The 19,606-nt window shown below is 37.5% G+C and overlaps 1 non-coding gene across 1 annotated transcript; it reads right to left on the minus strand.

The window, feature by feature from the left end:
* Window positions 1-14,072: 14,072 nt before the first annotated feature.
* LOC130045614 (U2 spliceosomal RNA) lies at window positions 14,073-14,260 on the minus strand. Its single transcript, XR_008795590.1, has one exon. It is a non-coding gene; the product is annotated as a U2 spliceosomal RNA (small nuclear RNA).
* Between the last annotated feature and the right edge of the window lie 5,346 nt (window positions 14,261-19,606).

Here is a 19,606-nt window from a genome sequence, read left to right on the forward strand (position 1 = left end):
TTATTACGAGGGATGGCAGTGCGGTGTCTGAAGCTGCAGCTCAGGAAGCTGCAGACTGAATTCAGGGAATGCCTGTTGGGGAATAATGAGTAGTTTAGAGTCTAATAGGATGAACTTCTCTTGTGATGATTGTTTCAGGAACTTGTTGGGTATTGAGATGAAGCTATGCACTGAGACTTCGGAGCTATGTCTTTGAAATAAGATACACACAGGTGATATGGTGGGAGGCAGAGTGGGTGAGTGAGAAAGGCAGTGGGTGAGATAGAACTTGAGAAGATTCTCAGGCAATAGGCATGCAGTTTAGGGGATGCAGGGGGAATGCCTAAGGCAGAGCAGAGAGGACGGTGAAGGCAGCCTTGTCACAGAGTGCTCCTGAGGAGGGCGAGGACACAGCAGAGTCATCTCAATCTTCGTTTTATCTGAAGTCATCCATTCTGTAATTGGTACACACCTGAAAATAAATAGGGCACCAACATAAAATATCTCATTTTGTTTGCAACTTTTAAATCTCTGCATAGTTTCTGGCACACAGCAGTTACTTAATAAATATTTTTATTTGCAGTTGGATTATTTTTATGTTTAATTTAATCCATCCCCCAACATTTTTATTGAAAAATAATTTGAATACATTACTTTAAGATATACAGAATGCTGGTTTGTTTTAAAGATATTGTGAGATTATTGCAATGGGTTTAATCAATCTTGTCATGTACATGTGTGTGTATGCAATTAAAACCAAAAATAGGAGAAAAGGGAAAATTTTTCTTGTGATAATGCTGAGGACTTTCACTCTCGTAATGACTTCCCTAAAGTGGCAGAACACTTGATTTACATGTAGTGAGGTCCTGAATTTCACTCCTGACACCATGCACACACACATACATGTACAGGCTACCAACTTTTCTCTGAATATTATTAAGATATATTAGCTGTAATCATCATCTTTATGTTACATCTCTAGTACTTATTTATTTTAGAACTGGAAATTTTTTCTTTTCACCACCTTCTTCTATATTCCCTCTCTTAGCTCACATTTTTAAAAAAATTACTGATTCTGTTAGAGTTCTAAGATTCCTCTTTACTCACCCCTCAGAACTCTTTCAGACATTTTGCTCATCTGAGATTGATTTAGGTGGAAAACAAGTATTGATACTTTCTTAGCAGTCTCAAATCTGTCAAGAATGACTGTTAGCTGCTATTGAGAGGATGCCACGTGCCATGTGTTGTAACAAACCATACCCTGTGGATCGCTAATCCCTAAAATAGTCCTTTAAATAATCTAGTGAAGAAATCAGGGTTATCTCCAAGTCTCAGAAGAACTTGAAATGCATAGCAGTTCAATTCCTTGCCCAGGGTCTCACAGTTTATGATACGGATTGGGGTTGGAGAGGTTGTTAATCTCCAACTATCAGACTTGAAAACTGGTACAGAAACCCCACTCTTATTGTGTGTAACACCCTGAATAGCCTAGGGAAAATATTAAACTATAGGTGTTATAATGTAAAGCAGTGTATCGTTAAAAAAAACAGTGGCAGACTAAAACTACATAAAAGGAAAAGTCTGAAGTAATATCAAATGCATGTGGGATTAAATATATAGTACACACAGTTTAGATAAAGGGGAAAAGGATGACTAATATTTGGGCCAGGTGAATAGTAAACTGGACTGAAATGTTTTCACTTCACATTCCTGAACAAATTCAAATTTATCACAAGGGTAGGTGTAAGAAATGGGCATAAATAAACAGGCATAAAAGAGAAGGATTTGAGCTGGAGCGATAGCACAGCGGGTAGGGCGTTCGCCTTACAAGCGGCCAACATGGCCGACCCGAGTTCGATTCCTCCGCCCCTCTCGGAGAGCCCGGCAAGCTACCGAGAGTATTCGATATGCCAGACACAGTAACAACAAAGTCTCCAATGGAGACGTTACTGGGCCCGCTCGAGCAAATCGACGATCAACGGGAGGGCCTTTACCTTTACCTTTACCATTGATTTTTGGGTTGTCCATATCCAGCAGTGCTCAGGGCTTACTCAGGATCTGTGCTCAGGGATCATTCCTGGCAGGGCTCATGCACCATCTAGGGTACTGGGGACAGAACCTTGCTTGTTGTGCTAGCTCTCAAACCCCGATGAAAAGATTCTTTTCATGATAAGTAATTAGAGAAGAGTTTTTTTTAAAATTGATATATAGAAGCTATGAAAATGTGGAAGTTTTAAAATACAAACTGTGAAAGTATCTGCAGATAAATCTGCATATTGATGTCTTATATGAAAAGTTAAAAAGAGAATTGACAAACTCAGAAAAAAATTTTGAATCTCATACAAAAGGTTAATCTTCCTAATTTCTCAAGGACCAAAGGTTAAGTAATCTTTTTAATAGAAAAATTAGCCAAGGATATGAAGACATTTCACAGAGAAAAAAAATTCAAAGAAATTGTAAATGTATAAAATCATATTATTTTTAATAGCACTGTAACACTGTCCTCCCGTTGTTCATCGATTTGCTAGAGCAGGTACCAGTAATGTCACACAACAAATTGTGAGACTTGTTGTTATTGTTTTTGGCATATCGAATATGTCATGGGGAGCTTGCCAGGCTTTGCGTGCAGGTGAGATACTCTCGGTAGCTTGCTGGGCTCTCGGAGAGGGTTGGAGGAATCGATTCCGGATTGGCCATGTTTGCTGCAATTCAAAGTAAAATGTGAATAGATATTAATTTTTACTCACCATCTTGGCAAAAGCTCCCAGATTTGATAACAGGATATTTTGGCAAAGCTATAAGAAAACAGCGCCATTTCATAGGCTTATAGGAATTATTAGGAACTTGATATATCGTGCAGCTATGAAAACCAAGTGAGAATGTTCCTTACCACCATTTAATAGAGGTATTTGTTAAGTGGAAGGAAGGGGAGATAGAAAACAGTATCATGATGTGCCACCTTTTGCTTATAAAAACAAGAAGAATGTATATTTATGTTTGGGGAGAAGAGAGGAACTGAAACTTCTTAAAAAGAATATACAGATAACTAATAGGTTTATTAAAAAATTCTTTGCATCACATTACATTTACACCAGGTAAACGTAAATCAAAAAAACAGTAAGATATACCCTCACACTAGTTACTGGCACATATCACAAAGAACAGAAACAACCTTTGTTGGCATGCGTGTGGGAAAAAGGAACCCTTATGCCCCATTGGTGGGAATGTAGACGTATTCGGTCATTTTGAAAAACAATATAGAAATTGGAAAGCAAATAGAAAAGCTAAGAATTGAACTTCCATTGACCCAGCAGTTGTACTTGGCATCTACCCCAACGGCCCCAAAACTATTCAGAAAAGATATTTACACATCTGTGTCCATTACAGCACTAGTCACAACAGCAAAAATCTGGAAACAATTCAAGTGTCCAAGAACAGATAAAGGACTGGAGAAGTAAAATAGATACACAGTGGAACACTACTTGGCTCTAAGGAGAGATGAAATCATGCAATCTGCCTCTACGTGGTTGGGACTGGTGGGCATCCTGCTGAATGAAGTCAACCAGAAGGAGAGGGACAGAGACAAAACGATCTGTCTCATATGTGGGATATAGAGAAACACAAGAAGGAGATAACAAATGACCAAAGGCAGTGAGGCTGAGATCTGGTCTACAGAACTGAGCTTACCATGGCAGAGACTGGGAGGGACAGGGCAGTTGGAGGGCAGACCCTGAGACAATAGTGGTGAAAAGTGGGCTCTGGTGGGGACTGTGGTGTTGGAACAATGTATGCATGAAATCCTAGAAATATTTTATATCACAGTGACTAAAATTTTAAAAAAAGAAACAAGAAGACTTATGTGGGGTATTTTTATAAAGAAAACTTTGCCGGGATGCATTAGAATGTAATGACATTGTTTACCAGGTTTATGAATTAGTAAGATGAAAGGATAAACAGGAAAGTTTTTACTGTTATATGATTTTCTATGTGTTTTTTCTTGAACTATCTCAAAATGTAAATTATATGTGTATAAAGACATTGAGCTAAGACTTTTCTAGAAATCTATCACAGTCAGCTGGATATATTGTATAAGCTAATGACTGATTTAATCACAGTCAATCTTGTTCATCTGTTCACCCTGTCAAGAAGGAAATGTCAATCAAATATTGGACTTGTGAATTATTTTTGATATAAAAATTGTATAATTTTCAACTAAACATTCTGTTTTATACATTTTTAAATTACGTATATAAATTAAAATAAAAATTTAATAAATTAATCTGTTCAGATTTTAAAAAGAAATAAAATTAAACAATTTGAAAAAAATAAGTGAACAATGGAATGAAGTCAATTGTATTTAAATTATAGTTTCTTATTAAAATGTTGATATGCATGTTTCATTTTTTAAAGTGTAAGTTCAAACTTTTGAAATAACATGATCTTAGTTCCACTTTTTAATTTTGTTATGTCTCAAATGCCTGACCATGATTGTCTGTCTGAACTGATGGGCCTAGATATGGGCTTTAGTGCTGACCAAATCAGTCTCAGTTACTCCAGTCTTGGCTTAAAACTCCATCCCAGGGATACATCGAGGTAAGCTAAGGAGATTGCTGCCTTGACTTACTGAGTCATGAGATTGATTTTTCAGTATCAATTATATGAAGATTTTTGTGTATAATTCAGCCGCTGAATTTTATCTTTGAAGACAATTTTTCTTGCAGATAATCAAATGTATTGCATGTAAGTGGGTTTAAAGTGCATTGAATCTCTTCATTTGGAAAAGGAATAATTAAACAATTATGAGTTTTTATTGGAGAATGTACATTGTATAAGAGCAAATAATTACATGCGTAGGTACATCTGCAAGCCCACTTACAAATGTTCCTTGTTACGCTGGTATCTTGCAGAAAAGATACTCTTTTAGTCTTTGTGAAATGGGCGCTTTTCTTGGAGCACTGTGGTGAATGTGCCGATGAATTGCTTGCATTATGGAGAAGGGCTCGGCCATCTTGTGTAGTGCTTTGCAGTTACTTATATGTGACATGTGTTTTTTCCCCCAGAAATCTTTGAATTAATTTGATCATTCAGTTTGGTTAAAAACCAGATGTTGTATTAAATGAGATTTATGAACTGCAGTAGCTTTTAGTTTACTGAAAGCAAAAATAGGTTGAAGGGTTGGGCTGTGATCTGGGAGGTGCCTCTCCCATCATCCCGCCTTTGCTGACTGTCAGCCTAGAGATCCCTTAGGAAAGTTCGCTTATTATCTTCAGGATCAACTATCAGTTAATCATCCTGTCTTTCATATTTTAGGCCAGTAAAGAATTAAGACAGCAGTAAAGGGTGACTCCCATGTCTGATGTCATGTTGCTCTTCTTTGGGTTGTGCATACTCACCAGAGGGCAGTGTCTCTTTCACTGACTGTACTTTTTTGGCTTGATTCTCTGCAAATATAAAAGTTAGGTTTTTGTGTTTAAAAATTTTGCACGAAAATACAATCTAAAATGCAATTTCTGTGTTCTAGGAGAAGGCTAATGAAGAAAAGAGGCCTAAGGAAGGGGAAAGTCCTCTGAACCCTGGTAACTGTGATCACCCTTTACATTTTTCAATTTCCAGCGAATCATTTTTAAGTAAAAAAAAAACATATTAAGTAGATTAGTTGTTTCAAGTGATTGATTTAAATCTGCACAAATAATACTTTACTGATAATAAGTTATTTATTCTTCTGTAGCCTTTATCAGTGTCCTCTAAGGTTTGTATATATTTGTAAGAGACTGAAGCTATTATCTTACTTGACTTTTTCAAACAACTTTAAGTAAAACAACTTGTTATTTGGAAACTTCTTTGTGAACAAGAAAATAAGAGCTGTTTCATAGTTCATGTGTAATAATTCTTTTCAAAAATTTTTTTTGATTCTCTTTGGGGACCACATATGGTTGTGCTCAGGGCTTACTTCTGGCTCTGTGCTAACTCGTGATGGACTTGAGAGACCATAAAGGGTGCTTGGGAATCAAACCTAGGTCAGCTGTGTGCAAGGCAAGTGCCTTACCTGCTGTACTGTTTCCTTGGCCCTTAAAGCTTCCCCATGTTGGTTCAATCTCCTAATTATTGCATTTATACTCTTACTGTGTCTTAGAGGAGATCATCCATTTTGTCAAAGATCACTATCCTTCAGTATAATTATTAATAAATCAATAGGGTTTAGATGACAGTTTCAATATTCAACAGCTATCTGATGCTTTGGAGTCAATAAACATGATATTTTTTGGAATATATTCCATAATTTTGTCATTATTGCTATTTAAATAAATGACTGCTATTAATTTTTTTGTAAAATGTATTTGAATGTTCAACAGTGCATGTGATACTTTCAATGACAATGGAATATTTGGTAATTTTAATCTAATAAAGATTAAATTTAAGTTTTTTGAACCTATAGGTTCTAAATCTGTGGATTCAACCAATTGTGGGCAAAAAATATTACGTAATATGTTGTTTGCTTCTATACTGAACATGCACAGACTTTTTCTTCTCTAAACAACATAGTATAATCATTTACATAGCGTTATCATTGTATGAGGTGTTGTCCTAATTAGAGACTACAAGAAATGTAGGAAAGTATTCTCAGAGTTTAGTATCTGTGACAGCAGTTCTGAAATCAAACCTCCATGGAGACTGAGGAACAATTTTATGTTAAGTACTATTGAATAAGCTTCTGCCCTCATCCCCCAATAATGGAAACAACTAAAAATACCTTGAGAAAAAAGTGACAGAACAATAATCGAGGCTTTTAAAGACCATTTTATAATGCTTTCTTAGACGTGGGACACACTAATAGAAATTTGTGGATTTTTTTAACCTAAGTGATTTTTAAGATAAAAGTTGTTTTCTATTGTAAGAAGACTACACCAAGCTGCTTTAAATTTTTTATCTTCTCTGGCTGTCACCCAGTCCCATCATGTTCTTTGCTGAGAAAGCAAAATAGAGCACGGTAATTTGATAATTATATAACTTGATGTTCAGCATCATTGAAACACATTTTAGTTATGCAGTGCTTGAATTCTAGAAATAAATTTGGACTAGACCTGGCCCTCACAGCAGGATTTTTCTTAAACAATTTTTTTTTCTTCTCAGAGAGAGGTTGTGATTTATTGTGTTATTGAGGATCTCCTGCAGCTATATTTTTACACTAATGTAAACTGACTTAGATTGTCTTATTCTGTGGTTAAAGCATTTATTCTGGAAGTTTTCAAAATGAGGATTTTTGAGCTCTTTAAATGATTTTGTTTTCATTATATTCACTATCTTAAATAGTTACTCGGTTTTGTAATAGAAAGTAACTCTTGGTATTGCTCTTCAATTGTCAGAATTGTTTTATAGTTAGTGGTTCACTCAGTTTTATCCTGTGTTTTAGTTGTCTACAAGTATGATATGGCACTTTTCTCCAGCTGTGTATCATAACTAAATATTTAGAAAAATAAATATTATTTACATATCTGTCCTCCAGACTTTGCAAGTTCTAGGTTCTAGGAACTCTTAGTTCATTCTTTTTTTTTTCTTTTTCTCTTTAAATATTTTTTCTTCTTTGTAGCCCAAAGACAAAATGAGAGAATTGAAATTTTGCTTAGAAATGCAGCGGGGAAAGTAATGACTAATAATTAGAGTCATAATGGAGTTAATACAGTCTTCTGTGTTTTGGGGAATGACTGAACCAGATATTTCCTGACATAGTCATGTTCTGAGATTAATTTTTTGTGTTTTCACTTTGGGAGCTTTCTGGGCTAATCCCTGAGCTAAATTTAAGTGCTTAAAAAAGATAACCACCATCTTAGATAAATAACCCTAATGGAAGGCCTGTCTCAATAGACATTATTGTCAATAATCATGTGATTGAAATAATAAAACTAGTATATTGTCAACCACTATAAAATTCTAATTGTTCGTAACTGAAATCTTCAAATAAAAATGATTTTATTAAGATGAACAGTTTATCTGGCTTTTCTCCTACATTTTAAGTGTTCTGTTAAACTATTGTTAGTAGTTGGTTGAATATTTAAGGCAGTTAAGTGTATAAACTTAGCACAGCAAAAGGAATTTTAAGAAAAATTAAACTATATAATACCCCAAACAAACTCTGTACATCAAAGTATAAATAAAATAGCAAGTCTTGGCCCCGACTACAACTGGTAGAAGGTTCATGATAATAAAGAAATTAGGAAAAAATAAGATATGTTAAGATCTCAACATTAAAAGCAGGAAAAAAGCACAAGCAGATAGTTATAAAGAGAAAACAAAAGTGACTAGAAAGCAAACATAGAAATATATTATTTCACTAGAAAGTAGAAAAATATTTTTGAAGTGAAAATTTTTATCCTGGTAAATTAACAAACAATTAAAAATGTTTATATACCTGGTTGGTGGATGGAGAAGACTGACTTTCAGCATTTTCCTCTCTGGAGTATGAATTGGCTCCATCACCTTGGAGATCAGACCGATGCTATTTCCTTCAAGTGTTCCATCAATCGATCCTTCTGCTAGGATCTCCACTTTCTGGAATATTTTATAAATGAACATGACTATTTCTTTTATGCACATGAAACTACATATGAAATGGAGAAAAATGAAAAATAATGTAACTGTGAAATAAATGTGGACTAGATAATTCATTGTGGTACACATAGCAATTGATAATTACTGAACTGCTTTTAAAAGAACTTTCAGACTACACAAGAAGGAAAACTCATGATAGAATATTAAGGGGGAACACCATGCTAGGGGTATAGTCTCAGTGATAGTTGAAAAAATGCTAAAGTTGACAGTTGTTATTTGTAAACTGTGACATTAAAATATATTTTTCTGTATTATCCAATGGTTTAAAATAATTAGTATGTAACCATGGTGCCTTTATATTAAAAGTAAGTGAAAACACTTTTAATTAATATATTTTTTTAATTTGGGGAGTGGAAATTTATTGATGGCTTATTGCTTTTTAGATTTCTGTTGTTTTTGGTTAGTAGCACTATAGCACTGTCCTCCTGTTGTTCATCATTTTACTCGAGCGGGCACCAGTAACGTCTCCATTGTGAGACTTGTTATTACTGTTTTTGGCATTTTGAATATGCCACAGGGAGCTTGCCAGGCTCTGCCATGTGGGTGGGATACTCTTTGTAGCTTGCCAGGCTATCCGAGAGGGGCGGAAAAATCGAACCCGGGTCGGCTTTGTGCAAGGCAAATGCTCTACCCACTGTGCTAAACTCTCAATTTGATAATAATTTTAGAAGAGAAAAATAGCAAATATAGTGCAGATATTTCTGTATCTTTCACCTAGTTTCTCCTAACATTAATACCTTGTATAACCGTAGAACATTTGTCAGAACTGAGAGATTACAGTATTATTCACTTAACTGTGCTCTTTTCTCAAATCTCCCCAGTTGCTCTATATATGTCTTTTTTTTTCTGTTCCATGATCCAAATCAGAATACAGCACTTTAAATTGTCATTGTGTATAGATTTCTTTTACCATATGGTTGTTCGTCTTGTTCTTTCATGTCCAGTGGTTGCCAAGTAACTAACAAATTTCTTTAGAGCCACGGTATTTATTCATTCATTTGCCATCAGCTCCTCTGATAATCTGGCATCTGCATTCAGTCATTCCCCTGAAATGATTCATGCTTAGCTCACCAGTGCCTAGGATGTAGTTCCTACTGTGTTGTTGATTGAACAGAACCAGTGACAATCCCAAATCAGTGGGAGTTTTCATGCTCTTATTTTTCTTGCTCTTTCGATTGGGCTAGATTTTAACACAAAACCCTTCATCTCCCAACTTTTAGTTCCGTCTGCTCTGACTCTCTCACTTTGTAAAACCATGGTTGATTAAGCCTAGAATCCTGGTTTAGAGCTTCAACTCCTCCTTTCATGTTCCCCTCTACCCTAACCGAACCACATGATCAACTTCACTCATCCTTCCTGCCATCTCTTGAATAGTACCTACCAACAGGGTGCTGTCTCTGGCCAGTTTGAATTCTCATCGATCTTTTGATGAACAAGTCTCTTGCCCAAGTGAAATTTATCTGAAATTCTGTCAGTAGAGTACTCTATATCCTTCCTGTAAGATATCATCAACAGTTTCATCATCTAGCTCTTGCCCTGCGCCTGCCATCCCCCAGGCCCAGCTCCTTTTTTTTTTGAATAGAATACGCAGTCTTGCTATCTGAGGAATTGTTTCTCTTGCCTGGAGGGTTATTCTACTGACTTTATCAAATTGCTGGCCTTTTCAAAACCTCATTATCTTTTGTGTTTTCTTAATTTGGTATTTTTCTTCCTATTCTCTTTGCTGTCAGCATATCCTGGGACATTTGTATTTTAAAAAAATTGAGTTATGTAATATGCTGTATCTCCTACTGAAATTGGGAATATTTTAAAAGGGCACATGATCAAGACCAATTCAGCCAGTAGGATCTATTATTTAGTATACTGAAGTAATAATTTACTAAAGTGCTGAAGTATTAATTAGTTAAATGGCCTGAAGAAGAATTAACACAGCTTTCCAAAGTGCTTAACTTACTTTTAGGGAGAACTGGGGGATACGGCTCATTAAGTGATTCTAAAAGATTCAGAGATGGCCCCTGGAGCATTATCCCTGAAGCCTTTTGTAGGAGTAACTAGTTTACTTCCTGGGTGTAATGATAGAAGTACTTTCTTGCAAAATAGTTAAATGTCAGTGGAACTAATGTCTAATTTTAAAAACTTTGTGAGAGAACTCTTCATTCCCACAGGTAATCCCTTACCTGAAGATGGATATTAAGGGGTTGAGGATGTGGTTCAGTAATAGAGATCATACCTTGTGAGTATGGGGCCATGGGTTTGATACCCAGCACAGCCAAAAAAAAAGTCTAATTCTCTTGGGGGTCTCAGTGGCTTAGACTGCTTGCCTTGTAAGCCTAAGGCTGAAAGCTCAATCTCTGTGACTGAATGCACCAAGTGTAATCCTGGCAGCTTTGCTGTTTGATACTGGCAGCTGTGCCATCTGTGATCTCTGCTGTCCCAGTGCCGGCAATAGAACTTGGCTTCTCTCTCTCTCTCTCTCTCTCTCTCTCTCTCTCTCTCCTCCTCCTCCTCTCTCTCTCTCTCTCTCTCTCTCTCTTTCTCTCTCTCTCTTTCTCTGAGCACCATGATTAAAAAGAGCTGTGGTCTGAGCACTGTATCCAGCACACGCGTGAACGTCATTGACGTTTGGAAAGCACTGCAGGAAGATGTGTTTAAGCTTCCCAGCCAAAGTGTGGTCCCTGGTGATAAGGCAGTGAAATGAGTACTGCCTGCAGTGAGTGGGCAGTGCCCTGGGAAAGATGTGAGCATGGCTGTTTGATGCGTGTGCCACAGTGGAGTAGGATGTGTATGACTGCCTTGGTCATCACATCAAAAGATAAAGTGAATGTGGGTGGAAGAGTGCACGTTGTGTCAAGTTGCGTTTACTTTAGTTAGTTATCATCATCATCATTATCATCATCATCATCATTATTAAGTTATTAAATGTTTCTGCATTTAGAAGCTTTGAGCCTTTAGAAAGACATTTTCATTAAGCCAGAAATTGTCACTGAAGGAAATTTTTTTTTCAGTAGTGAACTTGTATTCTCATTTTGTACCGACCTTGAAGCAGTGATTTTTTCAGAAGATGCCTGGCTCTTTTACAAGACTCGTTTAAGAATGCTTATTGTTAGACAGTTGTCATACTTTGGCCTTAGGCATGTGTGTTTAAATGCACACAACTACATAACTACAGATTTATGCACAGTGTATCTCTCCACACGCATGCACACATACTATATATACATATATAATTTGTCTCCTGAAATCCATGGATTTATGGTGATACCTTAATTAGAGAGAATTCATTCATATTTCTTCTTTCTATACCGTTGAATCTCTGATTTTGATGTTGATAAAGGTGTCATTCATTTTCCAAAACATGTTATTTGTTCACCCCCCATATACAGTGGTCACTTGTGTCAGCCACAAGCCTTTCCCTGACATGCTATACTCTTGCTCTGGCTCCATCATGTGGGCTGTCTTTCCTGGATAACCCCCATCTGTCCCGATCCCTACCAGGCTCTACGGCCAGTGCTCCTCATAGTGACTAGACTTGGATTTCAAGGCCCAGGTTGTCCAACCAAAATCCAGATCCCTACGCTAGGTCACCATGCTAAGGAGATGCCCTCAGGGACTCTGCTCCCTGTCCAGTGCCATTATATCCGTTTGTGACATGTTGCTTACCTTGCTAGGGTGCTCGTCTGCTGGATGCCTTCACGTCTGCATTTTCCCCCTAACACCCTAGTCCAATCTCTGACAGATTCCTATCTTGTCTGCTTTCAGAATGACTTTAAGATGGAGCTGTTTAGAAGTGGGAGAAAAGGACTCAGAGGAAGGATAGAGAATGGAAAGGAGAAAGCCCCTAAGATGAGGAAAATGAGCACAATGAGAATAGAAGAAAATGAGAAGTGACTAAAGTAGAAAAATGGAAGATCAGGCAGCAGAAAGACTGAGTGGTGGGGAACTTGCCTGTGTGTCTGGCTCATGGCTCTCGGATTTTCCTCCTTCAAGGCAAAGATATGTGAATAGGCAAGGGCTAACCCACCTCTGCATCAGAATGATTAAGTTGATAGTCCTCAGATGGTGCTTTTTTTTAAATGCAGATGGTATTTTCTCACCTCACAATTCATTTCAGATCTGAAATCCTCTTTGAAAATTTATTCTTCTCCTTTATACTGACCTCATTCCATTGAATTTTTATGTTAATCTTGAAGTTGTGAAACAAAGTCAAGTGTGATGGTTGTGTTTTGGGTCTGGGTGCCTACCACCAATATGGGTATGACACTGGGATCTGTAGGGATACCTATGAATTTTCTTTAAGAGCCACAAAGACAAGAATTGGCAACGTATTCCTTTTTTTTACTTTGCTCAAGTTATTACATTAGTTTGTTTCAGTGCTTGAGTGCAAAGCTGTGTTTATATGGTCGCTCATTTTATAGAACAGATGGATTCCTTAGAAATTCATTTGGAATGTTCACAACTCAAATCTTAATTTTTCCTGATTTCCATATGCGTAGTTGAACCCTGCTTAAAAATACTTTCCTCTGTGACAGCATCTAATATACAGTGAAGGCTTTATAGTGCAACACAAAGAATCTTCCCTGAAGTTCCTGTATGGACAGGTAGGCATGGATTGATTTTGTGGGCTTTAGGTATTTGGCCATGGTTTTTTTATGTTTGTTTCTGAATCTTAGGGTAAATATTTTTTCCAGTTTAATATTTTAATTTTACAAATAATAGTCTATTTTAATACATGGGAGGAAATGCAGAATGTGTGCTTAAAATCAAAGAGTTCATTTGTATTTTGGTTTTCATACTTAAAGGCTGTTTTGATTCCAACATTATTTAACTTCTTCAATCTTTCGGATTGAAAGATTGTGAAATGAAAGTAGTAGATAATTTTTTTATCACATAAAACTTCAAGATTAAATAAGAAAATAGGTTTGACTCTGTGGAAAATAAATGTTTTTCTTGAATAGCTTAGGTGGATTTTATGTTACTTTTGTTAATGATCATTTACTTATATGTTCACTTAATTTTCCTTTATTCCTTCCCTTCTCTTTGTTGTTGCGATGACTGCGGCAAGGGAATGTGACACATTTGGCTGTGGTGCTTGCCTATCTGCACTTTGGTGTGCCTGCCCACACTCTAGGTTACAGACCACCATGGTCACACCTTTGTTGGTGATGCTTGCACACTCCTTTGGTTTGGGGATGTTGGAGATCAATATCCTTTTTTGGTGTGGTGCAAGGAGCATGTCCTGGCAGGGACACTGCTGTCTGGGAGCAGGACTGTTTTCAGTTTGGTTCGGTCATAGGCCTCATCCAAGATTGGTTAGGCACATACACCCTCTGACCTGCGCTGTATCCCCAGATTTGCATGTCAGTTTGGAATATTTTGTCTTCTTTTTAGAGTAAAATCTTTTCTTTTGTTATTTTGCTTATGAAATAAAGACCAATCAATAATTAATTGATTATTTATTACATTGATTTACTTTTTTAAAAATTTTTTTTCCGTGCATCATTCCTGGAGGTACTGCAATGTAAGGTTAATGTGTGGAGTGAATGGAGAAAGCTCCTATTCCAACTCCTAGCTCCAAAAGTCCATTTAATATCTTGTCCTCAGATAGAGGACGTATCAGGTATTAAACTGATAACAGATGCCACACTTGATCTTAGACAAAAGGCCAACAGGCGATGCATTTATTTGCTTTTTACAAGTAAAATGGAGAAATTTCAAAGTTTATTGACAGGACTAGAATATGATCTCCACAAAAAGATAGGTTACTGAACTATCGCCATCACTCCTATTTACCAAATAGTCAGGGGCACAGGTTAAATTTGCTTCTGATAAATGAGCAGTTATTTTGCATAAGGAGTGCAAGACTAGATAATTATTCAGATTCTCTCATTTCTTTCATTTTGATTTGCTGAAATTTGGTTTTATTTTTTATTTTTACAGAGTTGTTCACAATAATTTATTACATTCAACATTCCAATACCAATCCCAGTACCATTTTACCTTCCCACCACCACTATTTTGAATTTTCCCACCACCACCCAAGCCTTCCCCAAAGGCAGATCCTAAGAAATTTATTTTGTATTGTTTGTTATGAATAATTGGCTAAAAATGATACAAAAAAGATTTCTTAGAGGAAAATGTGTGAAGATTGTTGTATCTCACCCCGGAGATATTAAGCTCTTGTATAAGAGTTTACTTGACAGGCTGTTTACAGGTTGAGCCTTGTGTACTAATCTTTTTTTTTTTCTTGATCAAGATCATTGCTTCTAGTTTATACCCCATCAGATGTGGTGTCATATTCTTGATACACCAGTGGCAGAGAGTATGTGATGTCACCCCAGGAATTCTACAATTTTAAGTAGGGTGATAGAGCTGAAGTTAAATTTTTAACTGGTTGATAACTTTGGGATCTGGAGGCATCTCTGTGACTTGTGGCTCTCTTCCAAGATTTATTTCTGAGTCTCTGGGTCATGGCTATTAATCAGTTTATATGGCACCAGAGGCGGTTCATGGGCATGACTGCCAGACTCCCAGAAGAACAGGGAGATGGGGGGAGGTCGCCTATTCCCCACACTGTGAGAGCTTGAAAATTTCAGTCACAAACCCCACGTACCTCTGTTTTTCAGTTGATTCGTTCTCATGTGTGAAGGACTAACCCGGAGCCTCTGAAGATCAGCTGTGAGCATGGCAGCCATTGGGATCTGGAGCTTTTTGACTGCCAGGGCCCATTGGGACCAGTGCTGGGCTCACCCATCCCCTCCAGTTTGTCCCAGATGAGACTCAGCCTGGCGTGGGATGTTACTTTTCTAGAGAGTTAGTCCTAGATAAAACAATATTTAAAATATTTGTCTACTAAGGAAAATTATTTTCTTCTTTGGAAAAGATGGGACTGCAGCACTGTAGCCCCGTTTTCATTGATTTGCTTGAGTGGGCCCAGTAACGTCTCCATTGTGAGACTTGTTGTTACTGTGTTTGGCATATCGAATATGCCACGAGTAGTTTGCCAGGCTTTGACGTGCGGGCATGATACTCTCGGTAGCTTGCCAGGCTCTCCGAGAGGGGCAGAGTAATCGAACCCGGCTCGGCTAGGCGGCCGCACGCAAGGCAAACGCCCTACCGCTGTGCTATCGCTTTATGAGGTCTAAATCCTTAAAAACTTCATTTGGTTCTTCTTCCGTTTCATAATTGGAAGCAGCATAGAATGTTTCTAACGAGTCTTTCTAGAAAATTCTCTTTGAGATGACTATGTGTAGAAGACAACTTTTGGAGGAATGCAGTGTAGAAGAAAATAGATAATCATTGCCAATGTTATCTATGTGCTGTTTTGATGAAAATGGAGAGACTGGGAAAAACAAGTGTGTCTTGGATTTGGGTTTAGCAAGTTGAGTATGTTTACAAAGGTATTTATGGTTAAAGGAATGTAATTTGGACATCCCACGGGTGCCCAAGTTAAGAATTAGCTATCTTAATGCCTTATTCTTTTCACTTTCCCTGGGAAGTCTGCCATCAAGGACTGTTGTTTCTGCTTTTAGTTTGTTTATCCAATATGCCTTCTCTTTTCATTGTAGACCCCTAGCCTTGCAGCTACTGTGGCCGCATGATTTTGGATTTCTGATATTTTACTAATTAAATCTGGAGGGATTTCTGCCAAAAGCTGAATAGTTCCGAGATTGGTTTGTGTGCCTCTGGGTCCATGGCCATGCTGGAGAGCCACTTGTGGGGTGCAACTAGTGGTCTCGGCAGGGCAAGAAGGACTTTCCCGTTACACTCCCCCCACCCCAATCCCATGAGGCTGCAGTTGCCCCATCACTTCCGGCTCATACCTGGCTGTCCAATAAGCTCTGACATGGCAGCCACCATGCCGCTGCGGGGGGGGGGGGGTGGGGATTGGCGGAAGAGACAGACACCCTTTCCCTCCCGGGGGGAGGGGGCGGGCACAGAGCCTTAGCTTAATGCATAGTCCATTCACATTTCTGCCAGAAGCTGCTGGGTTCCTAATTAGGTCCGTGTGCCTCTGGGTCCATGGCCGTGCTGGAGAGCCACTCATGGGGGCAACTCGTCTCGGCAGGGCAAGAAGGACATGCTGGTTCTGCCCGCTATCCCATGAGGCTGCAGTTGCCTTGTCACCGCCGGCTCATACCTGGCTGTCCAATAAGCTCTGAGGCAGCAGCCACCATGCCTGGGGCGGGGGGGGGGGGAGGGAATGAGGGGTATGATAGGCGGGAGAGACAGACACCCTTTCCCTCCTGGGAGCGGGGGCACAGCACCATAGCTTAATGCACAGTCCATTCACATTTCTGCCAGAAGCTGCTGGGTTCCGAATTAGGTCCATGTGCCTCAGGGGCTATGGCCTTGCTGGAGAGCCGCTCATGGGGCTAGGGGTCTACAGTCTTAAGGTATACAATCTTGGTTAAATCACAGTTGAGGGATTGGATTTTGATGTAAAGAATAAGAGGTTTTGGAAAATTTATACAGCCTGGATCAGAAGAAGGACTGGACAGTTGAAATGGGCCTGAAGAGCAGGTGAGGAATGAGGTTGTAAGCATGCAGGTACTATGTGAAACAGTGAGAACGGGCAGAAACCTTTCACTGAGCTAGAGTGCTGAGGACAGACCCTTGGGCAGGGCAAAGAAACAGCCACTGGGGAATCTCAATCCACTGGAGAGAAGCCTAAGGCAGGCAGGGAACTTGAGAGGAAAATGAGACCTTCTCCTTTTGTGATCCAGGAATGTGGGGGGTGCTGTATGCTTAGCTGTGTCTAGGTGTTTTCGTGTGATGGAGGTTTTGAAGTAGAGTATTAAAAAAAAAAAGAAGGAAGAAGTTATATAAAGCCAGGCTTTAGAATTTCATGACACTGCTGTTTTAATTTTGCTGTATGTTAAAAAGTGTTCTACCAAAGCTGAGCTATGATTTGCCATTTTGTTTTTATCTGCAGCTATAGTCACAAGGCTCAGGATATTAGAAAAAAAACCTTCTTAGTTATCATAACTTGTTTATAATAGCAAATATGAATTATATAGTTCAAGATTTACTTTGGCAAGGACTATGTTTTATTGATTATTTTTAAACAGTCATAGGAATCTTAGAAAATGAGTCCAGTTATTTAAAGTGATATACATTTATGGCTTTTCCTCATGATGGGGCCATGAAATAAGATATTTATGTCAAAACTAAATTTTGGGCATGGGTTTTACTTATTTAAAGTGACAGTTATATTCCTCCATGTCTCAAGTCTTTATGACTATATTTCAAACTATTTTGGAGAATTAAACTTGATAAGCTTTTTGTATAAAAAAAATGCTAGGATAGTGAAGGGTTTTGGTGTTGTGTACCTGTGCTACTAAAAGTTAGTTTCCTGAACAGTAACTCAAAGAGAAAAGAAAATGTTAGTCATGGACACATTTTGTTGTTATTTTATGATTATTGTGTTTTATGTATGGCTCATCTTAATTCAAATCAGTGAATACAGTGTCTACTATAGTAACTATTGTCCTAAGCAAATACACTATTTTTAGATTGCTGTTTGTGTTTTATGAAAATCAAATATGAATGTTTAATTTATTTTTACAACTATGAAGCATTAAGAAACATTTTAGTAGTAAATTTGAACTATTTACAAAATGTTTTCACCAACAGAAATTTATAGTCTTTTAGTGCCCCAGGTTAAAAGTATGTGATGAATCTCATGGAACTAAAGTTAGGGTGCAATAGTGTAGTCTCCTTCTGCAGGCTCCTGGGGTTGAATGCCTTTTCTTGCCTTTTATAGCTCCTGGAAGCAACCTGCACTCTTTGGCTGGTGGCACTTTCTTCATCTTCAGAGCTATAAACTTAGCATCTTCTTGACCCTTCTGTCATAGAAAATCTTCATCTGATCACTGTAGGAAAAGCTTCACCAAGTTTAAGAACCCCTGTGATTATATCAGTTCCATCTAGATAATCAAGATAATATCTCAGTAACATTATTCTAATTACAACTGCACAGTTCCTCTTACAAAGAAATATATTCACAGTATCTAGGGATTAGGGTATTGGACATTTTTTTAAGAAGCCATTAGTTTGCTTACCATAGGTTCTAACTTTGCTGAATCATTTTGGATCTTCTTGTAGGGAATGGGTATTAGTTTGTACCGGTTGCTAAGGGAATCGTGTCATTATTGAACCTCTTTAGTGTATAGCTTGGGGTTATTTAGGTAATAGGTCTGCAGTACTGCACATTTTTTCTGTATTTCCACATTATGATTTAAATAGGATATAAGGGGCTTTCATTCTAGAAGTTCCACAGAGAGCTCAGCAGAGAAGAGACTGTTGTCAACTCAGAATCTTCACTGTTGCTTCCAATGTGCTTTTTGGGAATTTTATTTAATTAAACTATTTTACATTAAAATTTTCCTTTAAATAGTGCTAATTTAGTTTCACTTACTAAAAGTACTCTACTCTCCCACAAATGATCTGATAGTGAACCAGAATTCAGTGTTCCTTCCTAAATTTTAAATTTTACATTTTACTGAGTATGAATAGTATTTTGAAAGGTTAGCATTCTGTGAGGTTAAGATATGGTTTTGAAAAGAATTTATTTTAAACAGTTTTAGTGTGAAGAGAAAAATAACAATTTTGAATGATATTTTAAGTATGTATATTAATTAAATCTCTGCAGGGGATATCTTGAATACAGGAAACAGGGAGAATTAATTAAATTAATACAAGTAGCATAAATACCTGGAGGTTTATTTTATTTAACAGGTTAGACGAGATGTCTCTAGGCTACATAATGGAAAAGGTTAAGAGTATAATGCAGTTATTCACTTTATGAAAAGAACATTGCCATTTTTATGGATAGATATTAAACTGATGTCTTACAGGTAAATATCCATAGAAGAGTATTTTAATGTCCACTTGTATGGGTCTTATATACAGAGTCTCAGTGATGACAAGTATTTTCATAGATCTCTGCCTCAAGTCTACTACTTGTCAAGGGGAAATCAATTAACATGGAAAATCTGCAGATAAGTGTGCTCTTTACCAT

The sequence above is a fragment of the Sorex fumeus genome, unplaced genomic scaffold (assembly GCF_029834395.1).
Source record: "Sorex fumeus unplaced genomic scaffold, SorFum_2.1 ptg000128l, whole genome shotgun sequence".
NCBI classification, from domain to species: Eukaryota; Metazoa; Chordata; class Mammalia; order Eulipotyphla; family Soricidae; genus Sorex; species Sorex fumeus.